Genomic DNA, 12,247 nt, shown 5'->3' with positions numbered 1-12,247 from the left:
TTTATCAGGCTTCTCTTTTATATCATTTTATTACAGGGCGTCTTAGACACACATCAGTTTTACTGCTTAAAATCTCAGGTCTCTGGAGTACAAGCCTAAAAGCCTCTCCTGTGGCTCTTTATGTTATAACGCTTATATCTGCCAAACATCACTTATGTCAAAATACAGCTGAGGATTATACAAATGTCATTGGTTTAGCAAGTATCTAGTCAGAAAGTGAAGTGATGATGGCATCGGATGAGAAGTCTTTGCAGGGGATCAATGAAGTTCTTACAAATCCTCTCTAGAGGAAAATCAATGTCTGCACGGAATTTTATGTGAATCCATGTGAGAGTTGAGACATTTCCCCGACCACAAATGTCAACCTCATGTTGACGGTACAAGAAAGAACAGCGGTCATGGAAGTCAGAAGTATTACTCATAAAAGGATCAGGAATGTTACCACACAAAAAAAAAAGTGACAATGGAGATGTTCGGTCACGAATACACATTAATGGGACATGAATGCATTCAGACTGAGAGACAGAGGAGACACAAGTTTGTAATGTTTTTTGTCTTTGAAAAGCAGAAATCACAAAGTGCTTCATAAAAAGGCAAAACATAGAATTGCAAAAAGATACTGAATACAGACAATATATGGAAGTGGATGAAGACTGATTCAACAAAGGTAAGTCTACACAATCAGGTCCTCAGCTGCTTTTTACTTACTTTAACTCTCCCTGTCCCATTAAAGTTACTAACCATAGACCTTTCTGGAGTCCCTGAGCTCCCTTGTCTCGTAGATTCCTCTGAGCTGCCGTAGACGTCCTCCTGCTGCGGACGATCTGGACTCCAGCTGATACGGACGTGCTGGACACCAGCGGCAACAGCTTCAACTACTCGTCTCATCACTATCACCTCTCTCTCTTACTCCCCTCTATCTGTCTTTCCAGACCCAACTCGGTCGAGGCATGATGGCTGTCTAACATGAGTCTGGTTCTGCCTGAGGTTTCTGCCTGTTAAAAGGAAGTTTTTCCTCTCCACTGTAACTAGCTAAATACTGCGATGTGCAATGCTCATGATGGATTAAGGTGGGGTCAGACTGAGTCTTACCCTGTCTTGAAGTTGGGTCTCTGTTCATAATTTGACATAGAGTGGTCTAGACCTCCTATGTTTGTAAAAGCGTCCTGAGATAACATTTGTTGTGATTTGGCGCTATACAAATAAAGATTGATTGATTGATTGATTTTTATCCAGTCAGGTGTGAGGAACAACCAGCAAACCCTGATCAGAGGAGCTCAGAGTCCTTCAGGCCTGTGTCCTTTCACCTGTTGATTTTTTGCTGGTAGCGCCAAAGAACTCAATTCCAGTCTGCTTCTCATGAGTACTAACTAATGCCAGGTTATTAAAGTTGTTTGACAGCACTTCTTCTTGCCTTACCCGCAATTTACACAGAATGCGCTGCGACTTTGCTCCATCCGACAGCTTGCGCCCTACTACACAGGACGCGTGTTTGGAGCGTAGCGCCAGCTCAGAGCAGGCAGGATCAGCTGGATCCAGCATAGAGAGAACTACATACAAACAACAGGTCCCAGAGCCTTTCTGTAGTTGAATTTCTGCTCATTTTGAGAGTATTCCATTACTTCTGTGCTTTAATCATCACTAAGTAAGCTGCAGAACTATAAAGTTTCTATTTTGCAGGTTTAGATGAGTTTAATATGAATAAATCTGCTCTATTTTGTTGTCCTGTTACCTTCTGACACAGTTATCATCTTAAAGTCCTGTTGTAGTCGACATGGATCATGGATATGTGGCTGTTTGTAGCTTACATCCATAATCGATGAGTATTTCTGATCTAAGCTATCTTTAAACGTTCTGAATGTAACCAAGCTAGGGCTGGAAAGGGATTTCTGGGTTTAGAAGATAAAATACCAACAACGCCACCTTGGGACTTTCACCCAAAGCGTTTTAACAATATACTTATTTTTTAGTTACCGACCCTTTAACAGAGGGTTTCCCCTTTAACAATACACAGGTTAGTCCACAAATCAATACAAACGCATGGTTTAGAAAAAAATATATACACAATCTTTATTTAATTGCAGACAAATAGTTTTAAAAACACAATAATAGTTATAACTTCAACCATGAACAGACATACTAGAAATCAGTGTTAGAAGGACATTGCTAACTGCAGCCAGGTTATCTGAATCAGGCCTATAAACACGACACACTCACGACAATAACACACATCTAGTTAATAAATTAGAAGAATGCAAAGAACATGAAAAAACCTGACAGTAAACTGTAGCTACAACCACGGCTGCCTACACAGCCTGGACGGGGATACTTCAACAATGTTACTGAGCAGAGTCTTTAAATCACACTGTTACTGAGCAAAGTCTTTAAATCAAGACAAAAAGAACAAAACAAAGACAAGCTAAATAGAAAGGCAAAAAGAGACAAAAAGACAAGGCAAAAGTGGCAATCTGCAACAAAATACATGAACGTTAACCACTTACATACAACAACAACACACGGCACATTAAGATAAACAAAAACCAGTTGAGGTTTACCTCGGCCGTCCGTGACCCTATCACGTCACTACCCCGCGCTCGTACCGCGTACTATATGTGTTGCCGGCATACAACGATCCGCCAACCCGAAAGGAACACTGTCCTGGTTACTCACATGTAACCACATGTGAGTAACATGTGGTTACTCACATGTACGGACATTGAAAACCCTGAACACACGCGACTCGTACCTGCTCTCAACCCAGAGTTCTGCAGAGACAGAAGGGAGCTCCGTCACTCAATTGTATCCCCGCAAACAACCAGGTAACCGCAGGTGATTGGTTCCCACCCAGCTGTGGGGCATGAGCGCTAATCAGCATACATGAAGTCCATGGCTGTTTCCGAAATCGCCTACTATACTAGCAGTACGTACTGATATGTCCAAAATTCAGTATGTAGTAAGTAGTATGTGGACAAGAGCAAAATCTGCAGTATGCCAAAACTCCCCGGATGTCTACTGATTGGGGAAAATATCTCAGTGTGCATCGGACCAGTCTGCCTCGCGTCCTGTTTCCCATAATGCACAGTGCTCGTTCTGCTTTTTCTTTTTCCTCATTTTTTGACGGGAGGAAATCCATTTTTTGGGTGCTGTGAAAGTTATCAAATTACATATAAACCACTTCCTAACTTTTTAAATCATAAATGGATGCTAAATAAGCATTTTATTTATCGGCTTCGCCGTTGTTTACTTCCGCTTTCCGAAACTGGAAATCCAGCGAAGTCTGGCTCAGCATGCTGCATGACAGATCGGACAGAACAGTCATACTACATACTAAATTCAAACGCAGTATGTAGTCGGCAATACCTACTGCCTACTACATTAGTAAGTAGTATGTAGCAGGCCGTTTCGGAAACAGCCCCAGAGTTCTGCAGAGACAGAAGGGAGCTCCGTCACTCAATTTTATCCCCGCAAACAACCAGGTAACCGCAGGTGATTGGTTCCCACCAAGCTGTGGGGCATGAGCGCTAATCAGCATACATGAAGTCCATGGCTGTTTCCGAAATCGCCTACTATACTAGCAGTACGTACTGATATGTCCAAAATTCAGTATGTAGTAAGTAGTATGTGAACAAGAGCAAAATCTGCAGTATGCCAAAACTCCCCGGATGTCTACTCTAAATTCAAACGCAGTATGTAGTAGGCAATACCTACTGCCTACTACATTAGTAAGTAGTATGTAGCATGCCGTTTCGGAAACAGCCAATGTGTGGTGTTTTATTTTGAGATTGGCGGATGATGCATGCGATCCTCGTGCCTGACTTCCTGTCCAGATCAGTCTATTCTGTGCAGATTGACGCGTGCTCCATCGAAAATAGACTTGACGTGTATCTCTGGCAGCGCGGGGGTGCCCTGTATAAACATGAGCATTGACTAGAATGGGAATGTATTGGCTGCGCAGTGTGCGATGCTGCCATAACTCGGCGCTGCGCATCCTGTGGAAATTGTGGGTAAGTAGTGATCCTTAGGTGTGCCTCAAAATGCTCTGTCTGTATGTTTGGGATTTGCTGTCATTCATTGTCATTTTAGGAAGAAGACGTCAGAGTAATTGATAAAAATATAGCCTTAGCATTAGCAGCAGCTCTAAACTGCACCTCAAGAAAAAGAGTGTGTTAGCGTCTTGTCTGTACGGACTGCTGCCATTGTTGTTGACGCAGGTCCGTGGTGATTCACACACTCGGGCTTTTGTGATGCAGCCCGCAGTCTGCATTGTATTTTAGGGAGGTGGTGGTAGCTCAAATTTAAAGTGCATAATTTCCATTTCACACAAAATGCATCTTACTTTTAATTTATCAACCAAGCAGTCTGGGAGTTTTAAAAGGGGAAATGTGCCATTCAAGAGTGCTGGGGTGTCGTCTTTCTTCATCACGGCGACAGAGTCTGGTTCAGGGTTGAAAAAAGAGAGAGGTCTGACTCTGACAATTAAAGGATCTGCCTCCCATACTGCTCCTGGTGACTTAAGGAACCAAAAGTAAAAGGAATTATATGAGCGGCGTCTCTTTTTAAACCGTCAGTGTTTGACTAAAAGGAGCCTGACAAAGACTTGTGCTTCTGGAAGTATTAATGGTAATATTTATGGAGTGCAAACAACAAAAACAGGGTGGTTACAAGTAAATCTAAATGAACTAATAGCATAAGCACTCGCTTCAACTTGCTTTCAGGTTCTCAGCTCATAAAGTGGAAGGATTTTGTATAATGCAAGAACATAAAACACTTGCTTTAATTAGAGTTTTCAATGCATCACTTAAATGCATAATGTGTAACCAAAGAGAAAAGGCTTTTCTGATGTAGGTTCTGATAAAAGTACAGAATTTAATTTCTGAGAAGTGTAATGTACATTAGCAAGTGTATTATAAAACCTTACCTTGGATGTATTGTTGGAGACTTTTTAGCAGATGAAAATTGATAACAATTGTAAATTAAAAGGGGTCTTATTAGAATTCCAAGGGTCAGTAGCCTTGGGGAGCATTAAACAATAACTAAAAAGCTAAATGCAATACCTGAATAAAAAGGAACTCACAGGGGGGAAAAAAAGCTTTGAATGGAGTTGCTTCAGCTGTCTGTGTTTCAATGTCTTTGAAACATTGCCTATACTTCTTTTTTTTTAATGCAATTAGAAGTGAAAGAAAGAATCTACAGCACTTTTTGGACTGGCAATGGACAAAGGGCCAATTTTTTCCCTTTTGAGGCAGAGTCCTTGGGTCTTTCTGAGCGCATTAGTCCGCTAATTAAAATATTATATGTTTAACGAAAAATGCACTTTGAAAAGCTGCTGGATTGTTTGACTCAAAGACACGGCTGCAGCCTTGATGAGCAGAACTGCGTGCGACCATGAGCAGGTAAAGAAGTGCATTGTTGTCAGTCCTCTCTCATTTCACCCGCCATATTCCTTTCTACTGATTTTACAATCACATTCTCTTTTGTGCCCGCCTTCATAGACAAAGACCCCTAGACACAGTTATGCAGAGGAAAGGACTCGTTGACATTGCATTCATCCATTTTGCACAGTCGGATGTGCCAACGTATTGTACGCGACTCAGAAGGCTGCAGGCGACCGGCTTGTTTACAAGACAAACCCGGTAGCCTTGGGTTAAAACAACAGAAAGTGTGAGATGTTGGATCAAACAGTGCTGCCTCTCAGTTCCCTGCAAACAAATAATATTTCAGCAATTTAAACATAAATCATGTGGTCACTTCCACCTTTAGACCGAATGAGCTGGCCTGGAAGGTTTTAACGTTTCAACCTTTATAATGCCTCAAAAATAAACATTGTCCAGATTGATGAGAATAAAGTTGTATGTTGAGCTTACATATTATTATTATTGGTCTCAGCAGATGTCTGCCTAACAGGAAATACAGAAATACATTAAAAAGAAGCAACTAGGGTGATAAAACATGTACTGGAAAGATGTGGTAAACAACAACATTTTGAGTCCAGATAAGGAATCCTCAGGTCTTAAGGGAGGATTTTCTCCTGGTGTTTAGCACGGAAATTAAAATCTGTGATACATGTATGTTTTGTTTTACTCCTGGGGGCGGCAGTAGCTCAGTCCATAGGGACTTGGCTTGGGAACCAAAGGGTCGCCGAAGGGTCGCCAGACTGGTGGCTGGAGAGGTGCTGGTTCACTTGCCTGGGCACTGCCGAGGTGCCCTTGAGCAAGGCACCGAACCCCCAACTGCTCTGGGTGCACCGGTTGACGTCAGTATCCTCACTCTGACATCTCTCCCTAAGCATGTTCACTGCATGTGCGTGCATTTGTATGCATATAGCACGGAAATTAAAATCTGTGATACATGTATGTTTTGTTTTACTCCTGGGGGCGGCAGTAGCTCAGTCCATAGGGACTTGGCTTGGGAACCGAAGGGTCGCCGGTTCGAGTCTCCAGCCACCAGCAGACTGGTCTCCAGCCACCAGCAGACTTGTGGCTGGAGAGGTGCTGGTTCACTTGCCTGGGCACTGCCGAAGTTTGGCAAGTGGACTGGTGGCTGGAGAGGTGCTGGTTCACTTGCCTGGGCACTGCCGAAGTTTGGTAAGTGGACTGGTGGCTGGAGAGGTGCTGGTTCACTTGCCTGGGCACTGCCGAGGTGCCCTTGAGCAAGGCACCGAACCCCCAACTGCTCTGGGTGCACTGATTGACGGCAGTATCCTCACTCTGACATCTCTCCCTAAGCATGTTCACTGCATGTGCGTGCATTTGTATGCATATAGCACGGAAATTAAAATCTGTGATACATGTATGTTTTGTTTTACTCCTGGGGGCGGCAGTAGCTCAGACATCTCTCCCTAAGCATGTTCACTGCATGTGTGTGCATTTGTATGTATATACCAAAAAAACTGTATGTGTATGTGTGTGTGCATGTCCAAAAAAATAGCATGAGTGAAAAAATTTAATTTCCCCCCTGGGGATTAATAAAGTACCTTTCTTTTCTTTTTGAAAAGACAAGAAAGTAAATAACCAGTCCTGTTGCTGATAATCTCTTTTTACTTTTTAGGCCATAAAGAGGTGTCAGACTAAAAGTGAGATGTTTCCAAATCAATTAAAAATTCCATACTGCGCCTTTCAGACAGAAGTCCCCCCACGTCTGGATTTAAGATATTAGCAGCCTGATTTATAAATTCATCCAGTCCCTAAGATTTCTGGCTCAATATGTTCCTTCCAGAGGTGTATATATTTAAGGAGAACATTGACATTTGGCAGACAGATGTGTGTCTAACATGAGTCTGGTCCTGCTGGAGGTTTCTGCCTGTTAAAGGAAGTTTGTCCTTGCTGGGGGGAACAGACACACTAGGATCCTGTCTTTCTCTCTCTCTCCTCTCTCTGCCTGTCTCTTACTGTAACTCTTCCTGTCCCATTAAAGTTACTAACCATAGACCTTTCTGGAGTCCCTGAGCTCCCTTGTCCCGTAGGTTTACTGTGGACGTGCTAGACTCCAGATGCTACAACTACTACTATCTGTCTCACCACTATCATCTCTCTCTCGCTTCATCTCCCTCTATCCCTCTCTCCAACACGGTAGGTCTCAGCAGATGCGTGTCTAACATGAGTCTGGTCCTGCTGGAGGTTTCTGCCTGTTAAAGGAAGTTTGTCCTTGCCACTGTAACTTGCTAAATGCTGCAAAGTGCTCTGCTCATGGTGGATTAAGATGAGATCAGACTGAGTCCTGTCTGTAAGATGGGACTGGATCTTATCCGGTCTTGATGTTGGGTCTTTGTTGATAATAGAAGATAGAGTACGGTCTAGACCTGCTCTGTTTGGAAAGAGTCTTGCTTGAAAGGCATTATTTGAAGTACATACGTGTATCTGTCAAGCGGCAACCTCCGGTCTCAAAATATGAAGCCCATGTGGGAGTGTTATAAACTGCAATTCATCGAGCGTCCACTAGAGGCTGGCTGCAAAAACACAGGAAACCACATACACACCCATTCAAAGAAGAAGATCTTTGCAGCATTAATAAACATGTTTACAGCCTGGTTCAAAAAACAGTTTAGGTCTGAATAGCTCATTTCTCTATCAGCACACACTGTACGGACATGGCTGTTTTGATTGACAGGCGGGCATCTTGCAGCTGTTAGCAAAAAGGCATAAGGCCCGCCTCTTTACCTCACACTAGCTCGGGCGAAGTTAGGTTGATTCAGCATTTCCAATATGGCACCCGCAGGCAATTAGTTTCAAACAGGGCTTCAGGAACAGATGGGTGACATCACGGACACTAAGTCCATTTTATATTGACTTGTGCTGCGACTCCTTTTCTGCAGATTGATGTGTAACATGTGTAATTGTCCCTAGCATTGCCTTTGCTGTTCACAATTAATTACCCTTGTCAAGAGGTAAGTAGAGAATAATTTAATATTTTTATGTTTTTAAAAATCAGTCAAGACTCTTTTTTTTAATTCTAACTAAAGTCAAGAAGAATTGAATTTAAAAAAATAAGCTCTGAATCTCAAGTTTTGAACCAAGAGGATGAAAAGAAAAAAAAGAAACTATCATCTATTATTCTCTGCAAACTTGAACAAACTCCAATTACAAGTGAAAGTGAAGTTATCAAAAGCTCCAGAGCAGGCACTAAACCTTGGACGTGGTGCTGGGATTGTTTTCCCAATTTTTAACTCACCAGAGTTCAAGAAGGAACTTTTGAAATTAACTTTGAATTCACTCCCAAAGTTTCTTACCTATTTCTTCTGCGGCTCCGGCTGCAGGTGACTAAAGCATTGTGTATTATTCACGCTGCTCAATGCTTTTGGTTAAAGCTTTGGAAATATTGACAAAAACTTTGGTCAATTTTGGGAGATGTTGAGATGTTGAGAAGGTCAATGCTAAGTTGAATGATGGGAGAGTCAACATAATGAGCACATCCAGTCCTCTTCATATCCTTCAATGCTTTACAATACTCAGTGGACAGAATCAAAGTGGCGTTGTAATACAGAATACATTGGACAAAGCAAATCATCTGTCACAGTGGTGTCAGTTTTGGACTGCAGTAGGTGTTAAATGTCTGTTATTGTTGCAGACAGTCGCCTGTGCTGGTGCCCCCTGCAGGACTGCCTCATGTGAACACACAGCTGCACACCTACTGATCAGGTGACACTGGCCACATGAAACACAAAAGCACGACTTTGATCCCTGAAAGTCTTCTTCAAACAAAGAAACAGAGAACTCTTTTCATCTTTAAACATCTCCTGGCCTCAGATCACCCTTTAAAGGAGTTCCATTTGACAAGTGTGGAACCTTTTAATTACAGTGATTATTTCTGTATTTAATATTTATACATTTATAAATGACCTTAAGCTGTGTGTAGGTTTGAAACATAAAACACTGATGTACTGTGACTTCTAATCATGATTTACGAGCACTACTCATTGAGCCTCTTATCCTTTGTACTAGCTGTATTCATTATTTTAAATATATATATAATTATAACCTGGCTGTGTAACATACTTGATTCTGATTGGTCAAAACTTTATAACAAGCGTGATTAATTCTTATCAGTGAAAAGCATCATCATCAGCAAGGAACAACCTGATCACACACATCATTTCAAATCAATCCACAGAAAGGAGAACAGAATGGAATGGAATGGAACGGAACGGAATACATCAAAGCAGAATAGAATGGACATATTGGAACACATCAAAGCAGAACAGAATGGAATGGAACACATCAAAGCAGAATAGAATGGACATAATGGAACACATCAAAGCAGAATCGAATGGAACGGAATGGAACACATCAAAGCAGAATCGAATGGAACGGACTGGAGCACATCAAAGCAGAATAGAATGGAATGGAATGGAACACATCAAAGCAGAATAGAATGGAACTGAATGGAACACATCAAAATATAATAGAATGGAACTGAATGGAACACACCAAAGCAGAATAGAATGGAACAGAATGGAACACATCAAAGCAGAATAGAATGGAACTGAATGGAACACATCAAAATAGAATAGAATGGAACTGAATGGAACACACCAAAGCAGAAGAGAATGGAACGAAATGGAACACATCAAAGTAGAATAGAATGGACCGGAATGGAACACATCAAAGCAGAATAGAATGGAACACACCAAAGCAGAATAGAATGGAACAGAATGGAACACACCAAAGCAGAATAGAATGGAACAGAATGGAACACACCAAAGCAGAATAGAATGGAACAGAATGGAACATATCAAAGCCGAATAGAATGGAACAGAATGGATCACACCAAAGCAGAATAGAATGGAACACACCAAAGCAGAATAGAATGGAACAGAATGGAACACACCAAAGCAGAATAGAATGGAACAGAATGGAACACACCAAAGCAGAATAGAATGTAATGAAATGAAATGGAACACACCAAAGCAGAATAGAATGTAATGAAATGAAATGAAACACACCAAAGCAGAATAGAATGGAACAGAATGGAACACAAATCAAAGCAGAGTAGAATGGACTGCTTCGGACTGATCAAAGCCAGTGATTCATTCTAGAATGCAAAAGCAACACCAGGTACAACCTGATAACACACGTCATATCAAATCAATCCACAGAAAGTAGTCTGTTACATTCCCTCTCTGCCTGTTGACACTGTGGTAAAAACGTTAGTGTGGTCTCAGGCTGGTCTTGAGAGTGGGGACATAATGACAGTTAGTGGGCACAGATGTGAGAGCAGCCTCAGGAGCTAGTGGACCCAAAAACAATCTCTGACATGGGAAAGTGGAGCAACATCATGTCCTGTAATCCAGGCAACGGCAGCGGAGACTGTAAACATAAATCATTTCAAGTCACCAAACTCATCATTTAATCCATCTTTAGTTGGTAGCTTATAAAGCAGGTCATTTTAAGCAAACAGGTGGTTTTGTGGGTCCATTTGACAAGTGTGGAACCTTTTAATTACAGTGATTATTTCTGTATTTAATATTTATACATTTATAAATGACCTTAAGCTGTGTGTAGGTTTGAAACATAAAACACTGATGTACTGTGACTTCTAATCATGATTTACGAGCACTACTCATTGAGCCTCTTATCCTTTGTACTAGCTGTATTCATTATTTTATATATATATATAATTATAACCTGGCTGTGTAACATACTTGATTCTGATTGGTCAAAACTTTATAACAAGTGTGATTAATTCTTATCAGTGAAAAGCATCATCATCAGCAAGGAACAACCTGATCACACACATCATTTCAAATCAATCCACAGAAAGGAGAACAGAACGGAACGGACTGGAGCACATCAACGCAGAATAGAATGGAACGGAATGAAACACATCAAAGCATAATAGAATGGAATGGAATGGAACACATCAAAGCAGAATAGAATGGAACGGAAAGGAACACATCAAAGCAGAATAGAATGGAATGGAATGGAACACATCAAAGCAGAATAGAATTGAACTGAATGGAACACATCAAAGCAGAATAGAATGGAACTGAATGGAACACACCAAAGCAGAATAGAATGGAACGGAATGGAACACATCAAAGCCGAATAGAATGTGACGAATTGGAACTCACCAAAGCAGAATAGAATGTAACGGAATGGAACACATCAAAGCAGAATAGAATGGAACACACCAAAGCAGAATAGAATGGAACAGAATGGAACACATCAAAGCCGAATAGAATGTGACGAATTGGAACTCACCAAAGCAGAATAGAATGTAATGAAATGAAATGGAACTCACCAAAGCAGAATAGAATGTAATGAAATGAAACACACCAAAGCAGAATAGAATGGAACAGAATGGAACACAAATCAAAGCAGAATAGAATGGACTGCTTGGGACTGATCAAAGCCAGTGATTCATTCTAGAATGCAAAAGCAACACCAGGTACAACCTGATAACACACGTCATATCAAATCAATCCACAGAAAGTAGTCTGTTACATTCCCTCTCTGCCTGTTGACACTGTGGTAAAAACGTTAGTGTGGTCTCAGGCTGGTCTTGAGAGTGGGGACATAATGACAGTTAGTGGGCACAGATGTGAGAGCAGCCTGAGGAGCTACTGGACCCAAAAACAATCTCTGACATGGGAAAGTGGAGCAACATCATGTCCTGTAATCCAGGCAACGGCAGCGGAGACTGTAAACATAAATCATTTCAAGTCACCAAACTCATCATTTAATCCATCTTTAGTTGGTAGCTTATAAAGCAGGTCATTTTAAGCAAACAGGTGGTTTTGTGGGTCTTATTC

Source organism: Notolabrus celidotus, chromosome 6, assembly GCF_009762535.1.
Source record: "Notolabrus celidotus isolate fNotCel1 chromosome 6, fNotCel1.pri, whole genome shotgun sequence".
Lineage (NCBI taxonomy): Eukaryota > Metazoa > Chordata > Actinopteri > Labriformes > Labridae > Notolabrus > Notolabrus celidotus.
Note: the sequence above shows the minus strand (reverse complement) of the source record.